The sequence below is a fragment of the Pongo abelii genome, chromosome 16 (genome assembly GCF_028885655.2).
Source record: "Pongo abelii isolate AG06213 chromosome 16, NHGRI_mPonAbe1-v2.0_pri, whole genome shotgun sequence".
Lineage (NCBI taxonomy): Eukaryota > Metazoa > Chordata > Mammalia > Primates > Hominidae > Pongo > Pongo abelii.
Genome location: NC_072001.2, coordinates 21997794 through 22011564, shown reverse-complemented (window position 1 = coordinate 22011564; position 13771 = coordinate 21997794). Strand labels below are relative to the sequence as shown.

Here is a 13771-nt window from a genome sequence, read left to right as displayed (position 1 = left end):
CACAAGAATCGCTTGAACCCATGAGGCAGAGGTTGCAGTGAGCCGAAATCATGCCACTGCACTCCAGCCTGGGTGACAGAGTGAGACTGTTTCAAAAGAAAAAAGTTGAGACTGCTGGCTGGGTGTTGTGGCTCATGCCACTCAGCTCTTTGGGAGGCTGAGGTGGGATGATCATTTGAGAACAGGGTTTCAAGACCAACCTGGGAAATACAATGAGACCTTGTCTCTATTTAAATAAAAAAAAAAGTTGAGACTGCTGTGATCAGTGGGAAGATTTACTTGCTTATTTTTTGAGACCATCAGCTACTTAATCTTAGGACAATTTTTATGAATATCGACCTTCAGGAAACAAAAGATTTAAAACCATTTCCTTGTAAAGCATCAGTGCAATCATGGATATGATCTTTGGGTTTCCAACTCAGGTTAAAAGAGAGTTAGAAGTCAGGTCAGCATCACACATTATGATGCAGAATGTTTCTTTCCAGGACGATTTGAATAGAATGCCCAAGAGGGGCGTTATTTAGGAAACACTGACCTTGGAAGGACAAATAAGTAATCAAATAAACTTAAGAATGTTTTCTCTCCCTTAGTGAAACCTTAAAATGGAACAGCTCAGAAAGTTCCAGTGGAACAAACAGCCTCAGAGCAGTTAGTGGCAGGGCATGAGCCGCCCACTACCCGCCCAATCACAGCAGGGTTAGAACTAACGTTGCATGCAGTCCCCCGAGTGATTGGCTGAACATCTGTAAGTGCTTAATGGCTAGACAAATAGCCCAGAGGGAGGGGGTCAAATGGAAGAGACATCAATAATACAGATGTGGGACATTGTTTTTTCTTTGCAAGGGAGAACTAATGCCTCACAGGACGGCCACAAGCCCCAAGGAGACTGTTGAGGAAGGTGTAGAACACGATCCTGGGATGGCTGCCTCTAACACAATGCAGGGTGAACGTGGTGGAGGAGCTGCACTCAAGGAGAATGTTTGACAGGTAGAGAAATATTTGCCCACTTGTGTTTTCATTGCACGTTCATCTTTAAAGGGAAACCCACTCCATCTCTTTATGATGGTTTCTTGGTAGAATAACAGTGCTTTTGGATGATTCCAGTAGAGTCACTTTCTTTAAGGATTTGACCCTTTTTTCTTCCCACAAAGAAAGATACTTGGAGAAATAGTTTAGTGTTGGTGAACCACCTGCCCTTAAGGCCCATGAAGGAATATATGCCGTGAAGCAAGTCTGAGATGGAATATGTGAATCTCTGGTTGCTTATTCAAATATAATTCTCCAGTACTTCTCATGGTGTCAGAATCTTTGGGTTTGTAAGGAACTTTTCAAGGGTAATTTTAGTTTTGAGATATTTTTCCTTTAACGTGGTGACTTTAGAAAGCCTATCATCTATATTTTATTTATTTAATAAATATTTATCCAGTATTTCCTATGTATGAAGTATTGTTCCAAGCACTTTATAAATATTACATTATTTAGTCATTGTAATAATCTCATAAGTAGAGTTCTGTGATTATCCCCATTTTGCAGACGAGGAAACTAAATTACAGACAGGATAAATAGCTTGCTTATATTCATGAGAGAAGCCTGGCCATCTGGATATGGAGTCTCCCTCTCCTTTTTTTTTTTAACCTTTAAACTCCGTTGGACTTGGTTGGTTTAGAGTCTTAACCATTGTGCTGGATTGCCTCTCTGTGAGATAGGGGATTCCACTTTATTGTTAAAGAGCCTTTAAGTCTTTGTGAGTAGAGTCAATGACCATTTGAATTTTTTTTTTAATGGTCTTGATGTACCTATGTAATTCTTAAAATTTGGTATATAAAAACTTGAAGATAGGCAATGCGCAGTGGCTCATACCTACAATCACAGTGCTTTTGGAAGCTGAGGCAGCAGGATTGCTTGAGGCCAGGAGTTCTAAACCAGGCTGGGCAACACAGTGAGACCCCTGTCTCTATTTTTAAAAAGTTTGTCTTTTTTTTAAAATTAGCCAGCTGCATTGGCTCATACCTGTAGCCCAAGAGGTCAAGATTACAGACTTTTAAATAAACAAAAAACTTGAGGATATTAGTTCTTTTTTAAGTTGAAACCATAGGCCGAGCACAGCACTAATCTCAGCACTTTGGGAGGCTGAGGTGGGTGGATCATTCGAGCCCAGGAATTTGAGACCAGCCTGGGCAACATGGTAAAACCCTGTCTCTGCCAAAAATATAAAAATTAGCCAGGCATTGGCTGGGGTTGGCGGGGGTCCTCTCTCCTTTCCCAGCTTCCACTCAGCCACCACAGTTGCCCCACCATGGGGTGGAGACATGGGTCACCACGGGCTTGGGAGCAAGCGCCTTCTGCAGCACAGGAAGGCGAAGCTGGGGTCAGATGAGGTTGCTACCCCTGGAGGTCTGGCATAAGGGCCCCACCCTCAGGCCTCCTACACTGGCCCCATTTTACTTTGGGGTCGAAGGACAGGATGGTCAACAGGGCAGGGTGGACAGTGTGCCAGCGTCGCGCAGGGCCACCTCCCTGGGTGGATGCATCACACTAAGGAAGCAAGTGCCAAGGGGATCTTGTGGTGTGGTTCTTTCAAAGGGAGGTCAGGGTCGATGGGAATCTGCTCGGACACTCAGCATTGGAGCGGATACACTCCTTGGAGGTGGAGGAACGTGTTAAGGGGATCGTGAGGTCTTGCACAAGCCACGTGGGGCACCTTGGCCTCCCGGCAGCAGGTGGACACCCAGCCAGAGGCCTGGCTCGAGGTGGCCTCACCTTCACCATGGGCTTCCTGGGTGCACGGGCCCGAGCGCAGGTTGTTTTGTACATATTGGAATATGTGTTAACTTATGCCCCGCATCCCAAATCACACGGAAGCACGGGTCTTCTCTCGGTCTCTTCACTGCATTTGGAAAGCAGTCTCCTCTTGGGCCAGTGCCGGGCTGAGGTGTCCAGAGGCGGCGGCAGCTGGCAGTGCCCTCAGCCCCCGAGTGTCCAGCCTGGCACTTCCCATTCAGGCCACCTGCTTTGGGTCAGTGGTTCCTTCGCCAGCAGCATCTCCTAAATTGTAAGGACTCTGTCCACTTGGGGCCCTCCCAGGGCTGCAAGGATGGAAGCAGGCAGGCAGTGGAGCTAACAGCTTAGTCACCAGGACCCCCAGACCTGCAAGCGTCCCCTCCTGGAGGGGGAAGCCAGGAACAGCAGAACTGCCCACAAAACAAGGCTGTGAACTTTTCGGGAACTGGAACTGTTTAACTTGAACCCAGGATCATTTAAAGCTTTATTTATTTATAGCTTCTTCTTAAAAAAAAGTGTTGAAGAAATTTTTTGGTTATTCATACAAAAAAAAAGGAGTTGATGATGGAAAAGCAAGTCATAATCATCTAATTGTTTTTGTCTAGGTCGAGAATGAATGTTAGCCGATGAAATAAACCCTGACAAGGAAAAAAAAAAAAAAAAAAAAAAATTAGCCAGGCATGACAGTGCATGCCTGTAGTTCCCCTACTGGGAGACTGAGGTCATTGGATCACCTGAAGCTGGGGAGGTAGAGGCTTTAGTGAGCCATGGTCATGCCACTGCACTCCCACCTGGGTGACCGAGTGAGACCCTATCTCATAAATTATAAATAGTAATAGATAAATAAGTTGAGATCTCTAAAAAAGTAAACTCAGACCAGAAAATGTTATCGTGGCCAATATAATTTCAATTGAATTTCTTTGCCTGTTATCTTCACTATTACATACTTGGACCAGATCCCAAACAACAGTGTTAATCATCAAAAACAGTTATGCCCATTATTTACTTAGTGAGACAGGTCAGAGTGTAAATACATTTTGCAAAGATCATTTAATAAAAAGATTAAAGGTAAGGTGACCCTGTGGTCCTGGCTTGTCTGGATCGGTCTTTGTGTAGGTCCCTTGTTCTGTCATAATTTATTAATAGCACTTCCTTTCACTCAAGTGTCCCAGTTTGAAAGATAAATTACATGGTTATCCCAGTTGAAGAATGAGTCTATAACATTTAGTTAATGCAAAAATGTTGTTTCTAATTCACATTGTAATGAACATTTTCCTATTTAAGTGCTGAAGGTCAGTTTTTTTTTCACTATATATAAAAACTTATGTTATTGGCACTCTGAATATGCGAAGTACAATGTATAATGCTATTTTTCAATTTTTACATGTGAATAGTAGATAATGGGGAGTCAGACATTTGAGGATAGCTCAGACTATAGGTTGATAAAGTCCCTGGGGTCCCCTATCAATTCTAGCCTACCTCTCTAACCTTTCTCCCTAAAGCTGTCCTAGTTAGTTTTTTATTTAAGCTTTAATTCTTAAGTGATCAAGACCTATTCTGTTTCTATGAGTTCTTGAAGCTAAAACTTATTTAGTCACCTTTCCCCTTGTTTGCCTTTCATAGTAGTACAAGGCTGGGTGCAGTGGCTCACACCTGTAATTCCAGCACTTTTGGAGGCTGAGGTGGGTAGATCATGAGGTCAGGAGTTCGAGACCAGCCTGGCCAACATGGTGAAACCCCTCTCTACTAGAAATACAAAAATTAGCCAGGCGTGGTGGCGCGTGCCTGTAATCCCAGCTACTCGGGAGGCTGAGGCAGGAGAATCACTTGAACCTGGTCAGCAGAGGTTGCAGTGAGCCGAGATTGCACCATTGCAGTCCAGCCTGGGCGATAGAGCAAGACTCTCTCAAAAAAAAAAAATAAATAAATACATAAATCTTACAGTGTTTTATAATGACAGATGCCTGTTGTTATTTCCTAAGCCCCTGTCTTAAGTGAGGCCCTATCTTAGCTGAGATTATTTCAGAAAAGTGATCTCTCTCTGGGATGGTTCTAGATGTGTCCCAAAAGGGCTGTTCAGACCTTGGTGGGAGCTCTTTTGGAACTTTATGGCCCAAGTCTAGCTAGCCAGTGTCTGTTGCTTGAACCATTCAGTAGCTTTCTGGTTTATCTCTATGCTCTTTTCTGACCTTTCTACTCTTGAACTCATTTTCCATGTAGCAGTCAGAACAATCTTTTTAAAAATGAATACCTGATTTTAGCTTTCCTTTGGCAAAGCTCTCCAGTGGTACACCTTTGTAACTAGAATAAAATCTACAACTACAGGCCCTTGCCTCTTTCTCACCTCATTTTCTGCCACTTTTAACCTTTGTTTATTTTAACCCACTGACACTGGTTTTACTCTTCATTCTCAAACATGGAAAAACAGATAGATGTTTTCTTTCTCTTAACAGAATTGTGAAAAATCAGGTGAGCTGCTGTTATGTGAGGCTCAGTGCTGCAGGGCTTTCCACCTGGAGTGCCTTGGATTGACTGAGATGCCAAGAGGAAAATTTATCTGCAATGAATGTCACACACAGGTAAAGTAGATATCAAATGGTCTTCCTCCAAAGAAAGTTTGAATTTTAAGTTTTCCTTTTTTTTTCTTTTTTTTAATTATACTTTAAGTTTTAGGGTACATGTGCACAACGTGTAGGTTTGTTACATGTGTATACATGTGCCATGTTGGTGTGCTGCACCCATTAACTCTTCATTTAACATTAGGTATATCTCCTAATGCTATCCCTCTCCCCTCCCCTCTGAATTTTATTGGAGACACTTTCCTGTGGCAACACTGGGCTAGTTGTTACACATATAGAAATGGTGCTGTGGGGTCACTGCTTTCAGAAAAGTTACCAAGTGAATAATAAGTGGGTGGCATAATACAGTGCAAAAAGCATTGTGTTGGTGATACATTTAGAGTGTAATGTAAGCAAAGATGAGCTAATGCCATAGAGGAAGAGATCTGTGTTTACCTTTAAGAGAGAGAGAGAAAATGGTGTCGGGAGGGGAAGGGCAGAAGGTCCAGTAAAGAAAGTGTGTAAAACATTTGGGGAATATAGAATACAGGCCAATGTGTTTAGAGTTTAGGATATTTTAGTTAAGAGGCATAGGCAGTAACTAAGAGGGCTTCTTGGTTACTGGTAATGTTTTATATTTCTTAATCTGCATAGTGATTACATGAGCATGTTTACTTCATCAACTATACTCTTAGGATGTGTGTGCTTCATGGTGTGTACATCATACATCAATAAAAATACGTACCAAAAAAGTAAAAAGATAATAGATTGGGTTAGAAAATAGGAATAGTCAGCTGAGACCTGCTGGTAAAGCCCTTCATAAAGCTGTGCTAAGTAAAATGTTCTTTTTTTTTTTTTTTTTTTTTTAAAGAGATGAGGTCTTGTTGTCCAGGTTGGAGTGCAGTGGCATGATCAGAGCTCATTGTAGTCTTGAGCTTCTGGGCTCAAGCAGTCCTCCTAACTCAGCTTCCCAAGTAGCTGGGACTACAGCCACTTGCCACCATGCCTGGGTAATATTTTTTTACTTTTATTGAGAAGGGGGTCTTACTATGTTGCCCAGGCTGGAAAGTGTTCTCTCTCTCTCTTTTTTTTTTTTAGCATGATATGTAGACATTACAGCATGTAAACTGAAGAAATCAGGGCTGAGGTATGGATCTTATGCCTGTAAGTCATTGAAGCCGCACATATGGATCATACTTCCCAAAGAAAAAGTGTCATTAGGGTAAGATAATGGTCAGTGACACTACCTGGGCATATAGGCTCTTATAATGAGTTACTGGAAGGAGAGGAGGAGCTAGTGAATATCTCTGAAGCCACAGGAGTCAGGTGTTATCTGTAGGGGCAGATGCAGCAAAGACACTAAGGAAATTCCGGAGTGAAGAGAGGCTTTTGTATGTGGCAGTGAGAAAATGCTTCAGTTTTTGCCAGAGGATGTCTCATTACACTAGATTGAAGGGTGAGTGAATAGCCGTATACATAACTTCTTGAAGAAACTTGACTTCAACAGAAAGGAAGACAGTACCTAAAGGGAGGATATTACATGGTCAAGAGAAAAATCATTTTGAGTGTGTAAAACAGCTCTATTAAGGTAGAATTGAAGTGCAAAAAATTGCACATATTTCAGGTGCATGATTTGATAAATTTTGGTATGTATATATGCATGCACCTGTGAAATCATCACTCAGCATTATTTTGAGATTCAGTAAGGTTGTTGTATGTATCGATAGTTCATTTCTTTTTATTGCTGAGTAGTAGTTTGTTGTATGGATTTAATTGGTTGTTGGTCCATTCATCTGTTGATAGACATTTGGGTTGTTTCCCATTTTGGTTATTATAAATCTGCTAAGAACATTCAAGTTTTTGGACACTTTGTACCCTCCCTGCCCCTCCCCTCCCCCTCCCATTTTTCTTTTTTTTCCTTGAGACAGGGTCTCTCTCTGTCGCCTAGGCTGGAGTACAGTGGTACAACTCTGACTCACTGCTGCCTCAACCTCGCAGGCTCAAGCGATCCTTCTGGCTCAGCCTCCTTAGTAGCTGGGACTACAGGTGCCTGCCACATGCCTGGCTAATTTTTAAATTTCTTTGTAGAGACAGGGTTTTATTACATTATTACCAGGCTGGTTTTGAACTCCTGGGATGAAGCAGTCTTCCTTGTTCAGCCCCTGAAAGTGTTGGGATTATAGGTACAACACACAACTTCTGGCCACATTTTCTTTTTCCTTTTTTTTTTTTTGAGATGGAGTCTCGCACTGTTGCCCAGGCTGGAGTGCAATGGCGCAATCTTGGCTCACTGCAACCTCCGCCTCCTGGGTTCATGTGATTCTCCTGCCTCAGCCTCCCAAGTAGCTGGGATTACAGGCATACGCCACCACGCCCGGCTAATTTTTGTATTTTTAGGAGAGACAGGGTTTCTCCTGTTGGTCAGGCTGGTCTCAAACTCCCGACCTCAGGTGGTCCACTTGCCTTTGCCTCCCAAAGTGCTGGGATTACAGGCATGAGCCACTGTGCCTGGCCAACTTTTTCTTTTTCTTAATGATGTGTTTGTAAGACTAATAGTTCTTAATTTTTATGAAATCCAGTTTATCAATTTGTTCTTTTTATGGACTGTGATTTGCTGTCATAGCTAAGAAGTTTTGCTTAACCCAGTGTCACAAAGTTTTTTTTTTTTTCTTTTAATCTGCGACAGAGTCTCACTCTGTCACCCAGGCTGGAGTGCAGTGGCTAATTTTTGTGTTTTTTTTAAAGTCGGGGTTTCACCATGTTACACCTGCTGGTCTCCAAATCCTGGACTCATACGATCCAACCACCTTGGCCTCCAAAGTGCAGGGATTACAGGCGTGAGCCACTGAGCCAGGCCTAAGCTAACTTAGATAGCAATGGAAACCAAGCAGTAAAGATTTCATAAAAAAACTAAGAGGTCTAAAGTTGTTTTTTGTTTGTTTTTGTTTTGTTGATGTTTTTTTCTTTGAGACAGAGGCTTGCTCTGTCACCCAGGCTGGAGTGCAGTGGCACGATCTCTGCTCACTGCACCCTCCGCCGCCCAGGTTCAAGTGATTTTCCTGCCTCAGCTTCCCGAGTAGCTGGGATTACAGGCGCCCGCCACCACGCCTGGCTAACTTTTCTATTTTTAGTAGAGACGGGGTTTCACCATGTTGGTCAGGCTAGTCTCGAACTCCTGACCTCATGATCCACCCGCCTCGACCTCCCAAAGTGCTGGGATTACAGACGTGAGCCACCGCGCCCGGCCGACACTCGCTTTTTCACGCGAATGCATCAAACCTGCCCTCACTCAAGGTCAGCCACAGTGGCCTTTGTTGAGGAAACTGCACACCCGCTCACACCTCAGAGCCCCTGCACTTGCTTCTCTCTCCTTTGTTCTTTTCAAAAAGCTCTTGGAAGCTTCTGCTCAAGTGTTACCTGCTCAGCAAGGCCTCCCAACTATGGTCATTAAAATAGAATCCCCCAACTCAACTCCCCAGTGCCCTGCACATGTTTTATTTTTTACCATAACATTTGCCACTTTTCCAGAATAATGTCTTTATTTCGTTTATTATTTCGCCCTACCTCTAGCAGGAGATAACCCCATGTGGGCTGTTGTACCCCTGCTCCTAGAATATTGTACGTGCTCAGTAAGTGTTGGTTGGTTGAGTAAATGATATAAGCAAGCCGCATGTTCACTGGGAGCCACAGTGAAGGCAATACTAGTTAAGTACCAAAGTAACCGTAACAGACGGGTAGTTAGTGTCAACCAAATACGGAGGAGGAAAGGTAGGAGCAAGTTAGAATAGCAGCAGAGTGCTGACCGGGGTAGAACACAGGATGTGTGAAATATGGTATGGGAAATAAAATGTAGGCCGGGCGCGGTGGCTCACGCCTGTAATCCCAGTACTTTGGGAGGCCGAGGCGGGTGGATCACAAGGTCAGGAGATGGAGACCAACCTGGCTAACATGGTGAAACCACGTCTCTAGTAAAAATATGAAAAATTGGCCGGGCGTGGTGGTGGGCACCTCTAGTCCCAGCCACTCAGGAGGCTGAGGCAGGAGAATGGCATGAACCCAGGAGGTGGAGCTTGCAGTGAGCGGAGATGGGGCCACTGCACTCCAGCCCCTGCGAAAGAGGGAGACTCCGTCTAAAAAAAATAATAATAATAATTGGTAGGTTTGGAACAAATGGCGAAGGGTCTTTGTTACTAGGTTACACAATTTGGTCTTCTTGCTACAGACAGTGATTCTAAATTCTTCAGCAGAAGACTGAGATTGGCAGAGATGAGGAGGCCTGGATTATGCTTCTGCTTCTGCTACCTCAGCTGTGTGACGAGTTACTTAACATCTCTGGACCTGGTTCCTCATTGTGGGCCCTTACCACATGTCTTTAACTAAGCCTTTGTTAAAATGAAATGTCAAAAATGCTGTGAAAAGTTTAATGGTGTCTGTGTACTTCAGTTGGTGTAATTTTTTCAATTTTTTCTTTTCTTTTTTTTTTTTTTTTTTTTTGAGACGGAGTGTCACCCTGTCGCCCAAGCTGGAGTGCAGTGGTGCAATCTTGGCTCACTGCAACCTCCACCTCCCAGGTTCAAGCGATTCTCCTGCCTCAGCCTCACCAGTAGCTGGGATTACAGGCACCTGCTCTCACGGCAAATACAAAAAAATCATTTTTGTGTTTTTGTAGAGACGGAGTTTCACCATGTTGTCCAGGTGTGTTTTGTAGAGACGGGGTTTCACCATGTTGACCAGGCTGCTCTCAAAGTCCTGACCTCAGGTGATCCTCCCACCTCGGCCTCCCAAGGTGCTGGGGTTACAGGTGTGAGCCACCATGCTCGGCCAAGTTGGTGTGATTTTTAAAGTTTGCTAACTTTGGTGATTTTGTTGCCTACTGATAATCATTTTGCAAAGCAGGTCCTAGTTTAGGTTTTCTTTATTAGAATACTAGTCCATTTTTGCCTGTTCTTTAGTTATGTGTTTTCCACATTATTTAAGAAGGTGGAACGATTTCATAATTTTCTTTTATTTGAGATGTATTTTTTCCACTTTTAACATGCTTTATGTTTAATGAAAGTTCACATTACAAATATTAGTAAAATCAATTGTGAAAATTGAATTTGTTGGCCGGGCGCCACTCCTGTAATCCCAGCACTTTGGGAGGCCGAGATGGGTGGATCATGAAGTGAGGAGTTCCAGACCAGCCTGGCCAACATAGTGAAACCCCGTCTCTACTAAAAATACAAAAAATTAGCTGGGCATGGCAGTACACGTCTGTAATCCCAGCTATGCGGGAGGCTGAGGCAGGAGAATCACTTGAACCTGGGAAGCAGGGGTTGCAGTGAGCTGAGATGGTGCCATCGCACTCCAGCCCGGGTGACAGTGCGAGACTGTGACTCAAAAAACAAAAAAGAGTTTGTTAAAATTTAGAGAGAACAAGCAGAACAAAAAAATTAGCTAGGTGTGGTGGTATGCGCCTGTGGTCCTGTCGATTTGAGTGGCTGAGGTCGGAGATCACTGCAGCCCAGGCATTTGAGACAGCAGTGAGCGATGATCACGTCACTGCACTCCAGCCTGGGAAACAGAGCGAGACACTGTCTCAAAAAAAAAAACAAACAAAAAAAACAAACCCTTCCCCTCCCACACACAAAGAGAATAAGCAGAAAATCATAAGGGTCTTTAAAAGTGTTTAAAATATCAGTAGGTTATTTTTGGAATTTTTAATTCTCTTAGTTGTGGAGTCCTTGAGGATAGGCCCTTTGATCGTCTTTACAACTTCAGTGCCTGGCAGATAATAGCTGCTCAGTGTTTGTTGAGCAATGGTCACAGTTGGGATTACTCCCCTGAGTCCCTCTAAGTAAATTGGGCAGGTGAACCACATGGAGCTTGTCATCTGTGGTTTGGGAACCTAGTTGAAGTGAAATTTAGAAAGTTTTACTGTTTATCTGTCTTTAATACTGGCCCTGCCTCGTGGCTAATTCTTAAGAATAAAAAATATCTCTGTTGCAGGCTCTCCCGGCTGTGATTGACCTTCAGTTACAGAGAGAGGGAGCAGAGTGGGACCAGGTCTGAGAATAGTGAAGCAACTCATTCCTTTCAGGACATTCCCTCTGATGTCCTATTTTCAAACTGTAAGTCAGAATGAGATCACTTATTTTCTTGGTGGCAGAAGGCTGCTTTATAATTTGAAGGCTTGCAAATTGTATGCTGCTTGTCATCCCCCAGCCCTCCACACATACACCCTGGTACAGTTCCATGCATGAACAAACAGAACAACCAGATCACCTTATTTGGTGATGTGCCTCATTCTAGAAAGGCTTGTAAATCCAATTTGCTACCGTAAATGAGTGCCTTTTGTGGGGAAACTACTACAAAAAAACCTAAGTAATTGTTTTTAAGGAACGTAAAGAGTTTACCTTGAAGATAGAATAGTAATTGAGAATTAAATTTAAAAGGCTAAGTAAATAGTGGAAAGAAGAGAAAATGCCTGTGGGCTGGAGTTAATTGCAGAAGTCTTTTTAAGGTGTACCCTGGCTTTGAGTGGAGAGCAGGCTTTGGGTTGCAGGAGGAGGAGGGGAGGGCCTGTCTGAGGGTGTCAGGTTCCTGTGTTGGGAATGAAGAGGGCAGGAGAGGGGTGCCTGGCCAAGGGGACTCTCGAAAGCCATATGCACATGATGGACCCAGCTGGTCAGAAAAGGCCTTCTCTCTGCTTTTTGTGTTTGAAATTTCCCATAACACATAGATTAAAGGGAAAGGGGAAACTAGATTTTAAATAGCATCATGAAGCATTATGTAAAGTAAATGTGGAGAAAATCTCATATGATAGCCATAGTAAGGTTAGGAATAATTTTCAGTGGCCTTAGGATTAAATGAGTAAAATTCCATTATATGTATTGTTTTAATCACCTCTTCACCTTGTCAGTGTGGGAGGGATTTCCATCCCACAGTACTGACGCTGGGCAGACGAGATGGACGGAAGTTTCTTAGTCTTTCGCTCAGGATAGAACAGAGAACCAGGGGCTGCGAGAGGCAGGCTGTGTAGTAACGAGAGTGGCTGTGGTTCCTGCAGAAAGACTTTAATAATTGCTTTAAGAATTCCTTGGGCTGGCAGGGCAGTGGGGCCTACTCCTCAGGCATAAGCTGGAACTGTACCTGTGCCTGGTCACTGTGATGAGAATTGTTTGGCATCAGGGGCAGGGAAACTTGCCCTGAGGCCATTAAAACCTCCCGGTTTATAGCAGATGTCAAGGCAACATGTAATATTGGGTCTTAATGTTAGACCTTACACCACATGTATGTAACTTGCATTTAGTGAAAGTTAACATGAAGCGTTAGTAAATATTAGTAAATTAAGTAGTTACAAATCAGTTATTTGAAAGTCAGGTTCATAGTAGCTAACTTTGCAATTTCTTCAACTAGTAAGACTTCTCTACCCTAATCCCCACTGCCTCATACTTTTCATTTGTAAAGTGTAGATTGCAGAGTGCTGGGTTCATTCCATCCATATTCATTTAACAAATACATACAAATGTCGGTCAGCTTTATGAGGCTTCCATACAACCAGATGCATGAGTTTCAGATGTAGAGTTGGGTGGGTTTTGACAAGTGCACGCAGTTGGGTCACCACCATCAAGACATGGGGTGCTCCCGTCACTTCCAGGGCCGTCTTTGTACCCTTTTGATCCCCACTTCCTACCTCTAGTTCCTGACAACCTGTGATCTGCTCTCTGTTGTTATTATTTTGCCTTTTCTATAATTTAATATAAACAAAGCCATACAGTGTATGGTGTTTTGTTTCTGGTGTCTTTCACTTAGCAGATGTCTTGAGAACACGCCATGTTGTTGTGTGTATGGGTAATTCATTCCTTCTGTTGCAGATGGACCATGGTTTTGGGCCATTGTGAATAAAGCTGCAATGGACTTTACAAGTCTCTTTTTTTTTTTTGAGATGGAGTTTTGTTCTTGTTGCCCAAGGTGGAGTGCAATGGGGCGATCTCAGCTCACTGCAACCTCCGCCTCCTGGGTTCAAGTGATTCTCCTGCCTCAGCCTCCCAAGTAGCTGGGATTACAGGTGCCCACCACCATGCCCAGCTAATTTTTTATTTTTAGTAGAGACAGGGTTTCACCATGTTAGCCAGGCTGGTCTCGAAGTCCTGACCTCAGGTGATCTGCCCTCCTTGGCCTCCCAAAGTGCTGGGATTACAGGTGGGAGCCACCGTGGCCGGCCTGTCATACGAGTCTTTAACAAACACTGTTTTTATATTTCTACTGGATACCATGCTTGGCATCGGGTTCCAACTGAACAAAAAGTCATGGAGGTGTTAGGTGTTGGAATTCTCTCTTCCTTATTTTATAAAGTACCTGGAAGGTGAAACTGGCCTGATGCTGTGATGGTCTAAATTTGGATATTGAATTTCCTTTGCTAATAAGAAAAAACACCAAGAAGAAGGGCA

General features: G+C 43.4%; 1 protein-coding gene across 1 annotated transcript in view; it reads left to right on the top strand.

The window, feature by feature from the left end:
• LOC100438855 (golgin subfamily A member 6-like protein 7) overlaps window positions 1-13771 on the top strand; it is an 89933-nt gene that overhangs the window by 50781 nt on the left and 25381 nt on the right. The window contains exons 18-21 of the mRNA XM_063716432.1: window positions 591-745; window positions 844-987; window positions 5235-5360; window positions 11328-11449. The gene's annotated coding sequence lies outside the window, so the exon portion shown is untranslated. The remainder of the gene's footprint in view (window positions 1-590; window positions 746-843; window positions 988-5234; window positions 5361-11327; window positions 11450-13771) is intronic.